A 10,124-nucleotide genomic window follows, 5' to 3' on the forward strand; every position below is an offset into this window, starting at 1 on the left:
AAGTCAAAGCCTGTTCTCGCGGCAAATATTTTATGGAGTTTATTCTTTTAATTTCTCATTTTGTGCCTGATTTCATTCAGGTTTGTGATCTTCCTTTTTAAATTGTTCGTTGTACCCACGTCCTAGAAGTCATTAAATCAAATATTCTGATCAAAAGCAGATTTTAATTATTGCAGAGAATAAACTGGGGCAGGGTAGGATGCAAGAAGTTTTTCATGTAGCCCCACCTGCAAGTTAAATTAGCTGTATTTGGTCCCATAACTATGTACTGGAAAGGGCACTGACTGGCTGGGAGACCTGGGTTTAGTTTCATATGGATCACACATGTGCTGGACGTTTTAGGAGAAGTCACTTCACCATACCAGCCTCCCAAAAATTCAAGGAAGGTAGCCAGAAGAGGAGACTTCTGAGGTTCTTTTGGGTTCACATGTCACTAGAGTAGTACCTATTTACAAGGGTACTATGAGATGACCCAGTTGATCCTCATTATTCCAGAATTCTATGTTTGCAAATGGAGTCTACTTGCTAAAAAATGTATTTGTAACCCCAATATCAATACACTTGCTCTTTTGAGGTCATGTACGGAGTGGCAAAAAATTTCAGTTGCCCAACATACACATTCCCAGTGTATGTGGTCAGAGAAGGAGTGTATGGGGTCAAAGAAGGAGACACTCTGCCTTCTTGTTTCAGCTTTCATACTGTAAACAATCGTCTTTTTCTTTTTTTTTTTCTTATTAAGACGGAGTCTCACTCTATTGCCCAGGCTGGAGTGCAGTGGTATGATCTCGGCTCACTGCAACCTCTGCCTCCCGGACTCAAGCAATTCTCCTGCCTCAGCCTCCCAAGTAGCTGGGATTACAGGTGCGTGCCACCAAGCCCAGCTAATTTTTGTATTTTTGTAGAGATGGGGTTTCACCAGGTTGGTCAGGCTGGTCTTGAACTCCTGATCTCAGGTGATCCTCCCACCTTGGCCTCCCAAAGTGCTGGGATTACAGGTGTGAACGACCACGCCCAGCCCAATTGTCCTTTTCTAAGTCTGTTTAGTGCCACATTTTTTTTGGCATTTTAATGCTTTTTTTGTGGCTGATTTTGCTGTTTAAAATGGCCTCAAGCACGGTGCTGAAGTACTGACTAGTGTGCAAGAAGACTGTGAAGCGACTTACAGAGAAAATACAAGCAGGTATTTTGTTTTTTTCAGGCATGAGTTAAAGTGCTGTTGGCCCTGAGTTCCACGTTAATGAATCAACATTTTAAAGGTGACTAAGAAACACACTTAAGGTTATGTATTAATCAGTTGACAAGAATGTTGTGACCCACAAGTTTGAAGGAACCTAAACCTGTATTTCCCTTAGAAGCAATAGTTCAGAATTTGCTAATTCTGTCTGCATAGACATTATAGAACATAGCTACAGTGGATAAAGAGAATTGATATCTTTCCAGAGCACTTAGCATAGGGAATAGCACAGGATAATAGCCCAATACATGGAAATTGTAGATGTTTTCATTTTTATCATCACCCTGACCCAGGTACTACGCCAGTGGGGAGCACGGAGGTGGCGGTGGGGGCACAAGTTGCCAGACCTTCCAGGGGCATCCCTACCCAACTCATTTGAGGATACAGTTCTATGAAGATTGAATCGGGCAAGTATTTTACTTTAGAAGAAGAAAGGAAAAGATTGAATCTGGCAAGTATTTTACTTTAGAAGAAAGGGAAACTAAAGAAAAACTAGTTTTTGGATTTAATTGTAGAGAGTCATTTGTGTAGAGACTCTCCTAGTGCATGCCCTCCATAGATGTTCAAGACAATCCGTTACAGTCCAAGGAGAAAATACTAGAATGTCTGTCTATATTTGCTTCATTTCAAAATGAGAACACAATTAAGCTTTCCTAGTATGTAATGCTGGATTCTCATGATGCCCTCCCTCAGTTCAGACATGAGACAGTCAGATGTCTTATGTGACTGCAATTGCTGTAGGCTGACAACATCTGCAAAGAGGGAGAGGCACATGGAGGAGGTCCACTGAAGCATCTTCTCACGGTCCTGCATCTAGCGTATTGCCAATAATTGCAATTGACATTGATATAGGATGTTATCAATATGATTAGTTTCATAAAAACAAAGCCTTTCAAAGAGTAGGATGATTATAACACTGCAATTTGATGGCCAATGGTCAAGGGGGACTCCTGTACCATACTGCTTATCTCATGGTAGTGCATTTAAAGGAGTTCTGGAACCTGAGGTTGAGTCCTGGATCCTTTCTTTGACAAAAAGACAAGCACTGCAGACGTGCTGTCATGGCAAGTGGCCATTGTTAGTATGTCACCTAGCAGATATGTTTTTTAAAGTAGACACACAATCCATCTTTTCAAGGTAGAAGTGATATTTTCACTTAGTGAAATTAATTAGTGAGAAAGTTAACTTCTTTTCAAAAGAAATTGAATCGATGGCAAGAGACTTTTGAAAACAGATGTTTGGAAATGTTCCCATCTTACTATATGCACATTACAAAAACAAAACTAAAAAAGCCTTAAAAGCAAAGAAAATTTCAACAATTGTCTTTGTGTAATAGGTGAGACTGAAAAATGAGTTTTGGGAATTAGTAAAGCTCATCTGGTGAGGCATTTCTTCTATTGGACCTACATATCTCTGTTAAGTGTCTTTTTCAGCTCTGATGGACTTTGAAACCAAGCATTAAAATAAACTGTATGTACAGCCAGACGTTTGAATGGCTATATCACAAAAGGGTAACCCAAGACTTTTTGAAAATGACAAGGCATATTCAACACATTGGTCCTGTTGAAGATATTAACAGTAATATTTTATAAAGCAGTTTTTACCATTAAAAATCAAATACAATTTTTTAAAATTAAGTATTTAAAATTTATCTTTATCCTTTTGCAGTTTCCACTTTGATTAAACTTTCATAATGTAAGTATTGTTAGTACAGTAGTGGCATGATTATACTTTATAAATGAAATAATTTTATATATGATATATTTATAATATAACATAATATATAATATATAAATCTAATTCTTATAATTATATAATTTATTATATGTTACATAATTATATATTATATATAATTATGTAACATATTTATAATGTATAAATATATAATTTATATATAATATATATATTTATAATATATTATATATTATATATAATTATTTATTTATAGAGTATAATGCCACTGTGGTATTAATATTTACATTATGAAATTTTAATCAAAGTGGAATATATTATATATTAAATATGTGTTATATATATGTATGTTCAGTAATTTTTTAATGATAAAGTTGACAGCAAAAAGATTTGGAGACCACTGTTTGAGATGACAGAAAGTCTAAAAGTAGCCTTAAACTTTGTTCCAATTTCGTTATGTTATTAAAAAAAAAGCAAGGCATCTAACAACATATGATGCTTTCTTTTATACGAAAGAAAGAAAAGGAAGACACACACATGCACACGCACACACACCCCTGAGTTTCCACAGCTAATGGCACAGCCTATCAGGAATCAAAGTGGGTCTCTGTTCAACCCCATCCTCTTCCCATCAGGCACCCTGCTCTGGATCCCTCAGCTCTTCCTCGCCTATCAGTGGGTAGGCGTTAGGGTCTGTACTGCCATTATTAATGGGCTTTACTTTGAAAGTGGTGTAAACCAGACCCTTGGAAACTTTTTGATGCAGTATCCGCTCTGGAGACCCAAGAGGGGCTAATGTAAATTTGAACTGTGTTTCTCTGGAAAGTACTAAGAGCTTTGATTTAATTATTGATTGATGTGAAGTTCCCAAGTTATCTTTTCTAATGCCACCAAAAATATGACAGGTAAGACCAGAAACCAAGGGCTAAGATCTTGTGGTGAGCTGCTTGACTTAAACCCTGATTTCCTGAGGAAAGTCAGGCATTCCCTTTGTTTCTTCTTGTGAATAACAGCCCTCCCCACCCACTCTTACTGCTAATGATATATGGGCCTGGGCTGTGTCCATTTTGTGCCATGTAAGCCTCTGGCTCTAAGCTCAGAAACCATTTTATTCTTCATGCTGGGCCCCTGAGAGGTTGACCTCTGGTGGTCAGGGCCAGCTGCAGAGATGACTGGGAGTCGCCTGTTCAACTCCACCATCACACAGGAAGTGTGTGCCCTGGGGTGAAATATAGCTACCTGCACAGATGTGTTTACTTTTTCTTGCATATTGTAGCAGTTAGTTATTATTAAAATTCTGAAGATTTAAAAAACATTCAGAAAACCAACCTGAAAGGGATTGATTTTGTTGCCCCTAAGACACCGAGCCTAGGAATTAAAAGCAGACTGCTGTGATTTATATCCGCTCAAACCCAAGAAAAGACATCTGCTCAATCATTTTAAAGGGATTTTTGGCAACTTCAGGAGTATGACGCGGGCCGTCTGCATTCCCGTGGGTGCTGTGTGTGTGAGGACAGCAAGCCAGGGCTGCGGCTGCCGCTCACACAGATTCACAGGAAACTTCACTGCATCTAGTCAGGTCTTTTGGGCAAATGTTAATCTTTTTCTTAAATCTTTAATTTTCAAATTGCAAAAGAAAGAGCTGTTCATTGCAAAAAACTCAAACATAAAAGCTTCCTCTCACCAATCCCACACCACAGCCAGTGGCAGCCACTGAAAACTCCTCTCATGCTGGGGAGGGAGGGTGGGCCACCTTGAACTCAGTGTCATCAGGACTGCACCCAATGGGGGAGAGACAATTGCCCACCACCAAAAAATCAAAACAAAACAAACCCAGGGCATTGTCACTAGAAGAAAGGGAGCCTGGATGTTGGGCAGCCAGGAGCCAGAAAACATCCACCATATGCAGATATCAAAGTTCAGTAAAAACATTAAAGCCAGTCTCTACATTTTGACATGCAGTAGGAATACACTCTCGTAATTTCCCAATGAATGTTCACAATCAAAATTCACATGTACACCTAGTAATGTTTGATGATACTTTAAATTTTCATACATGAGTCAAAGGGAGCAAAAGAAGTGCCTGAGAGACCTGCGAGTACATGGGGATGTTGTGTGATAAGAATAGGAAAATCTAGACACTCAGCACCAGGAACAGAAATTGCCCCAGACTCCTGGCTCAGTCACGCTTCCATCTTACAGCAGGATGTGCCATGTTAATCTTCTTGAAGACCTGCTCTGGGTGCTGAAGATATGAAGACAAATCTATCCAACTCCTCTGCCGCTGAGATTCTCTAAATGGGGACAGATACTTATGAAGGGAAGGCTGGTGACCACTGCATAAATAATCCCAGTGTGCCACCTACTTTAATAGATGAAGGTCCAAAGTGCTTTGAGAACAGAGGACAGAGGATGACTAATTCCTCCAAACCAAGGAGTGGGGGTGAGACTGGAGACCTTCCAGGGGAAGAGAATATCACTGGTACAGGCCTGGGCATCAGCATTACTGTGCTGGAGCCTGATAAGCCTCCGAACATGCCAGTATCTGCCTTCTCTCCTCTTATTTTTGTCTTCCATCCCATGATGATTTAATTATTTGGTTGCAAAATCTGAATTTGCAAATGACTGCCCTAAACTTCTGTCATGGGAGAGTAGAAGGACTGATTCCCTTATTACACTGATTGGAAGAAACCCCTAATGGCCATGCTTTAGTTTTCCTATCTTGTCTCTGTAGAGCCAGGAAAGATCTAGAAGGCTGTCTCCCTGCAAGCCAATCCATCAAGTGGCCTTGGTGGCGTGTGAAATGGCATTTCCTTACTAAAATCCTCACATGTTGCAGGGTAACATGCCAGAACATGCTGTCATTGACCAATTTCCCATCTCCCCTGGGAAGAGAAACATTCTTTAAGGAGGACATTTTGAAATGGTTCCATAGTGTGACTCACTGGAGGACAATGCCAAAGGCTTTGGGGCAAAAATAAACACAAGTTTAAAAAAAAAAAAAAGTAGATTCTATCAAAAAAGGTTTGGAGTGATGTTGCCCTGGAAAATGGAAGCTGATCTTGGACTGGATGAAGGGTGGATTTTGTTTGCTCCAATGAGGTAGTTTGTTCAGGATAAAATTCCACTAGAGTGTGTCTTCCTTGTTAGGGCAGAGGAAAAGGAATCTCTCATCAGTCACGGTTCCCTCAAATGAGCTCCTCTGTCCCCGAAAAATGTTAATATTTGTTAGGCTAGAGCCTCAGAACAATTCCTTAAGAGTTCTAGTTTCTTAAGGAATGAGAAATGCAATTCTGTTTTGGCCTCATAAGCAAACCAAGCTCCATGTAGCTTTGCTTCTAGATCACATTCTTCCCTCACTGGACAGTCAGAAGAGAAAGGTGCACCATCCCGGGAAGCATGGGATTCTGAGCCCCGGTTCCAAATTTTCTGCCATTTCCTACCCTTCAGTGGAATGTTTTTCTCTTCTTGGGCTGGAGTAGAGTAAAAAAAAGAGTTGATAGTCACATATTCAATGTAGAAGCATTAAAGGAAGAGAGAAACAATTCAGTAATCCTGTGTGATTAGGACATACTCAGTTATGTAAACTGAAATCAGGTGGCTTAAAACTACCAGTGCCAACAACTCCAATGGAGTTGTCTTTTAGTAAAGAAAATGCTAGTAAGGCTAAGAATGCAGAGAGGTTTGTGTTATTCTCCCCTACTTCTCACTCCAAACAAATCCTGAGATCCCCAACAGCAGGTACCATAAAATGAAAACAGAGATGAGAATACAAAGAGATAAGGAAGGTGAGGGAAGCCTTGGAAAGGACCAAAAGGAGGTGAAATGGGATGAGTTCTTGAACCACCGGCGGCAACGTTTGGTACCACCCCAGAAAGTGAGATGAATGTTAGGCTTGCCCCATCTCCCTAGCCCCAGGTGCAGGTGTAACCCCCACCTTTGACGCCCAAGGTGCTGCTGGTCTTTGTGATGAGCCATTTCTCCCCCTCTGCCCAAAGCCACCAAGTGAAGACAACAACTTGGCATTTGGAGTAGACAGCAGGTGATGACAAGCGTCTCTGGGGACAGAAGTTCGACACTGGGAAACATACCGTGAAAGCTGGCAATGACTGGTTGCTACGTTTCCATGTGTACCATGCTGAGGGATTCTAGCATCTTGATAAATTTATAAAACAGACAAATTGCTAATAAATGGCATAACAATAAGAAAGAGAGAACTATCTACCAGAAATCAGAGAGTATAAAACATAATACATGCCTCAAACTAGATAATGTGATTTAAAGGCTATTTCTTCTCACATCTGTCTGGACAGATTTTATTAAACCACCATAAAAGGATTCTGTATTTATGGGAGAGAACGCTTGAGGTTGCACAGGTCTACACATTTGTTCCTCAGTAATTGACACCTTTTTTGTTCACTGGTGCAGCTGTTTCAAACCGTGTCCACTCTCCAACTCCAAGATGACACAGTGTGGCTTCCCTTATCTCAGCGAATGGCCTTGTCTCCTACCTTACTGAGAAGATCAAAGCAACAACACCATGTCCCTCGATTTTCCTTTTTCACCACCACATACTCCCACAGCATCATGACCCATGTTTTCTTCTTATCACAGGGAAAGTCCTGCCTTCTCTTCTGAGCTCCCTGCCCATAGCTCCAGCTGTCCTGATGGAAACTCAGATTCAACATGACCAGCCTGCTCATCCTCCCGCAAACCAGCAGCTTCCCTTTGTTTTCCCTGGTCTGCGAGAACATCCACATTCTTACCATCAACAGCTTTCTCTTGTCCTTCTTTTACATTCACCCAGTGGCCAAAGTCTGTTTACTTTACTTCAGCAGTATCTTTTGTAGCTCATTCCTCCTTTTCCTTCCAGTTTCTAGATGATTGCACAACCTACTGAAAGGTCTCCCTGCTCTAGTCTTTCACCAGTCCCAGCCATTAATCCATCCTAGACAGCGTTGGTATTTCATTTTCTAATGCAGCAGTCTAATCAACTCACTCTCTGACTCAATGGCTGCCAACTACTTAAGTTGATGTCAAAACACCCTGGGCTTTGAAGGCCTGCCACAAACTGACTCCAGCCTACTTTTTTTGGTTTATTTTCTCACTGTTCAAATGTGTCCAGTCAGATGAGATTATTTACCTTCATGCAAACACCACCTCTATTTTCTTTCTGCTCCTGCCTTTCTGTTCAGCATGCTCTGTCAAATGAAATCCTGCCCAGCCTTCGAGACCCAACTCAAAAGCATAAGAGAGCCAGTAAGCCTCCCTCCTTCCCCGTTCTCTTTACCCACTCCCTGCTTATAATCATGTTCTTCTGTGCATTCTCTGTCTTACTCCAAGAAAGCACATTTCTGCCTTTAGTCAGAGTTACTGACGTTTTCCTTCTTCATTCCCCTTTTGAGCAGGTATAGCTGACCCCGTGTCCTTGCTTTAGGGAGGTGCACAGCAGGATGAGATGCAGAAGGACCCTGGGAGCATTTCTGGCTTTTGTCTTCTAAAAAGCCAGAGTCCAAGGGGAGGATTGGGTTTGAGGAAACAGAATGGCTTGGAAAAACAGGCAAGAATTGTCAGACTAAAAGGTAATTCCCCTAGCTGAGGCAAGGAGCAAATTCGGCAGGTTCTTCTTCCTGGCAGGGGCCAGGTCTGGCCCAGAGCCAGGAGAGGAAGAGCTTCCAGGTGGAGGAGCTGGGGAGGGGGGGCCACACGTACGGAGGTTTTCAGCCTTGCCCAGAAGCAGCAGAAGGCCGCCAGGCACGAAGGGACTTTGGATACAGGCACAATGTGATGGCCTGATTGGCAGAGGACCCTCTGAAATTTTCTACTCTGCAAGCAGAGTGGGAACTCATAATTTTAAAAATATCACTGTAGAAAATAGAAACTACATTTCTTATCACCTGCATTTGTGGATCAGGATTCATTCTCTATATATTCAAGTACACATAATACAACTTTTCCCCTTGAGGAAGAGCACCTGACTTCAAGTCAACAAGACTTAGCGTGCCACTGTTCTGTGTGGTGGAGATACAGCAATGAGCAAGATTGAAGACCCTTCCTCAAAGACAGTGCATTCCCATGAGAGGTCAGTGTTCAACATGCATACATATCTACACACATACAGAAAGACATATTGCTAAGTGCTATAATGAAAATCTCAGCAGGGTAAGGAGAGTAAAGCCTGATGGGAGGTGAGAGTGTGATCCACGGAGGGGCCAGGAAAGGCCTTCCTGACAGCTGATGTCTGAGCAGGGCTGGAGCGAAGGGCAGCCACGAATCTCACTTGTATTGGGCAGAGTCCACGACCCGCACTGAGGACCAGCAAGGGGCCCAGGCCCTGAGAAGAGAAGCTCAGCCACCCCAGGGAGAGCTTGGTGATTTCGTGCCATGGAAGGTGGCAGCTCAAGGTAAAGCCTTGGGACTTGCTTCCTTTGCTTCCCCAGCAGAGTGCCAGGCACACAGAATGTGCTGAGAAAATACTGCCTGAAAAAGGGATGGGCCAAATGTGGATATTTATGCCACATTAAGAAGACATAACATATAAAAATATAAATAAATACACAGAACATAAAAATGGCCGAAATGCCCATAGCCCAGATATAACCACAGTGTTATTATTCGTCTAGTCTTTTATTATTTGCAGATTCTATTTTTTCCACACCGGAGACAATACCATGTCCTGTTGTCTTCATTTAATCATACTGCAACTTTTAATATCATCCTTTAACTCACTGAAATTCAGTTTCTCTCTAACTGGCTCCAACAACTGGGGCAAAGAGGTCATGAGGCAATTGACCCTTTCAAGGGTCACAGAGGGTGCTCAGTGGCCCTGAATTTTATAGAAAAGGAGACCCATGGGCCACCAAACCCTTTGAAGACCAAGATCCTGTGGCGGTGTGCTGGCCCACACGGCCCCTCCTGGCCCCTGGCTGCAGGGTGCCAGAGTCTGTTCTCTGGCCCAGGAACATCCTTGCTTCACAATTCTCAGGGATTTGCCATCATTAGCAAGATGGTGCCTGTGAGATTTTCCCCTCTCTGTTTGGGGTTGAAGTATTGGAACATTTCCTAGAGAGGCATTTTGTTCCTCTCAGGCCTCTGCTTTTACTGCTAGTGGCCGCCCCCAGCTGTTCCTAATTCTCTCTCTGGATGAATGACTCAGCTTGATTCAATGTCTACAACTTGTGGCTTCTTAAAGGAGCCA

General features: G+C 42.0%; 1 protein-coding gene across 3 annotated transcripts in view; it reads left to right on the forward strand.

Annotated features, from left to right (window-relative positions):
- The window catches only part of CPVL (carboxypeptidase vitellogenic like), a 273,787-nt gene that overhangs the window by 210,783 nt on the left and 52,880 nt on the right, over nt 1-10,124 (forward strand). The window contains exon 15 of one of the 3 annotated variants that reach the window (XM_030797324.1): nt 8,892-9,008. The exons of the other annotated variants lie outside the window; for them this stretch is intronic. The gene's annotated coding sequence lies outside the window, so the exon portion shown is untranslated. The remainder of the gene's footprint in view (nt 1-8,891; nt 9,009-10,124) is intronic. 3 annotated transcript variants of the gene reach the window in all.

This window comes from Nomascus leucogenys, chromosome 17 (assembly GCF_006542625.1).
Source record: "Nomascus leucogenys isolate Asia chromosome 17, Asia_NLE_v1, whole genome shotgun sequence".
NCBI lineage: Eukaryota > Metazoa > Chordata > Mammalia > Primates > Hylobatidae > Nomascus > Nomascus leucogenys.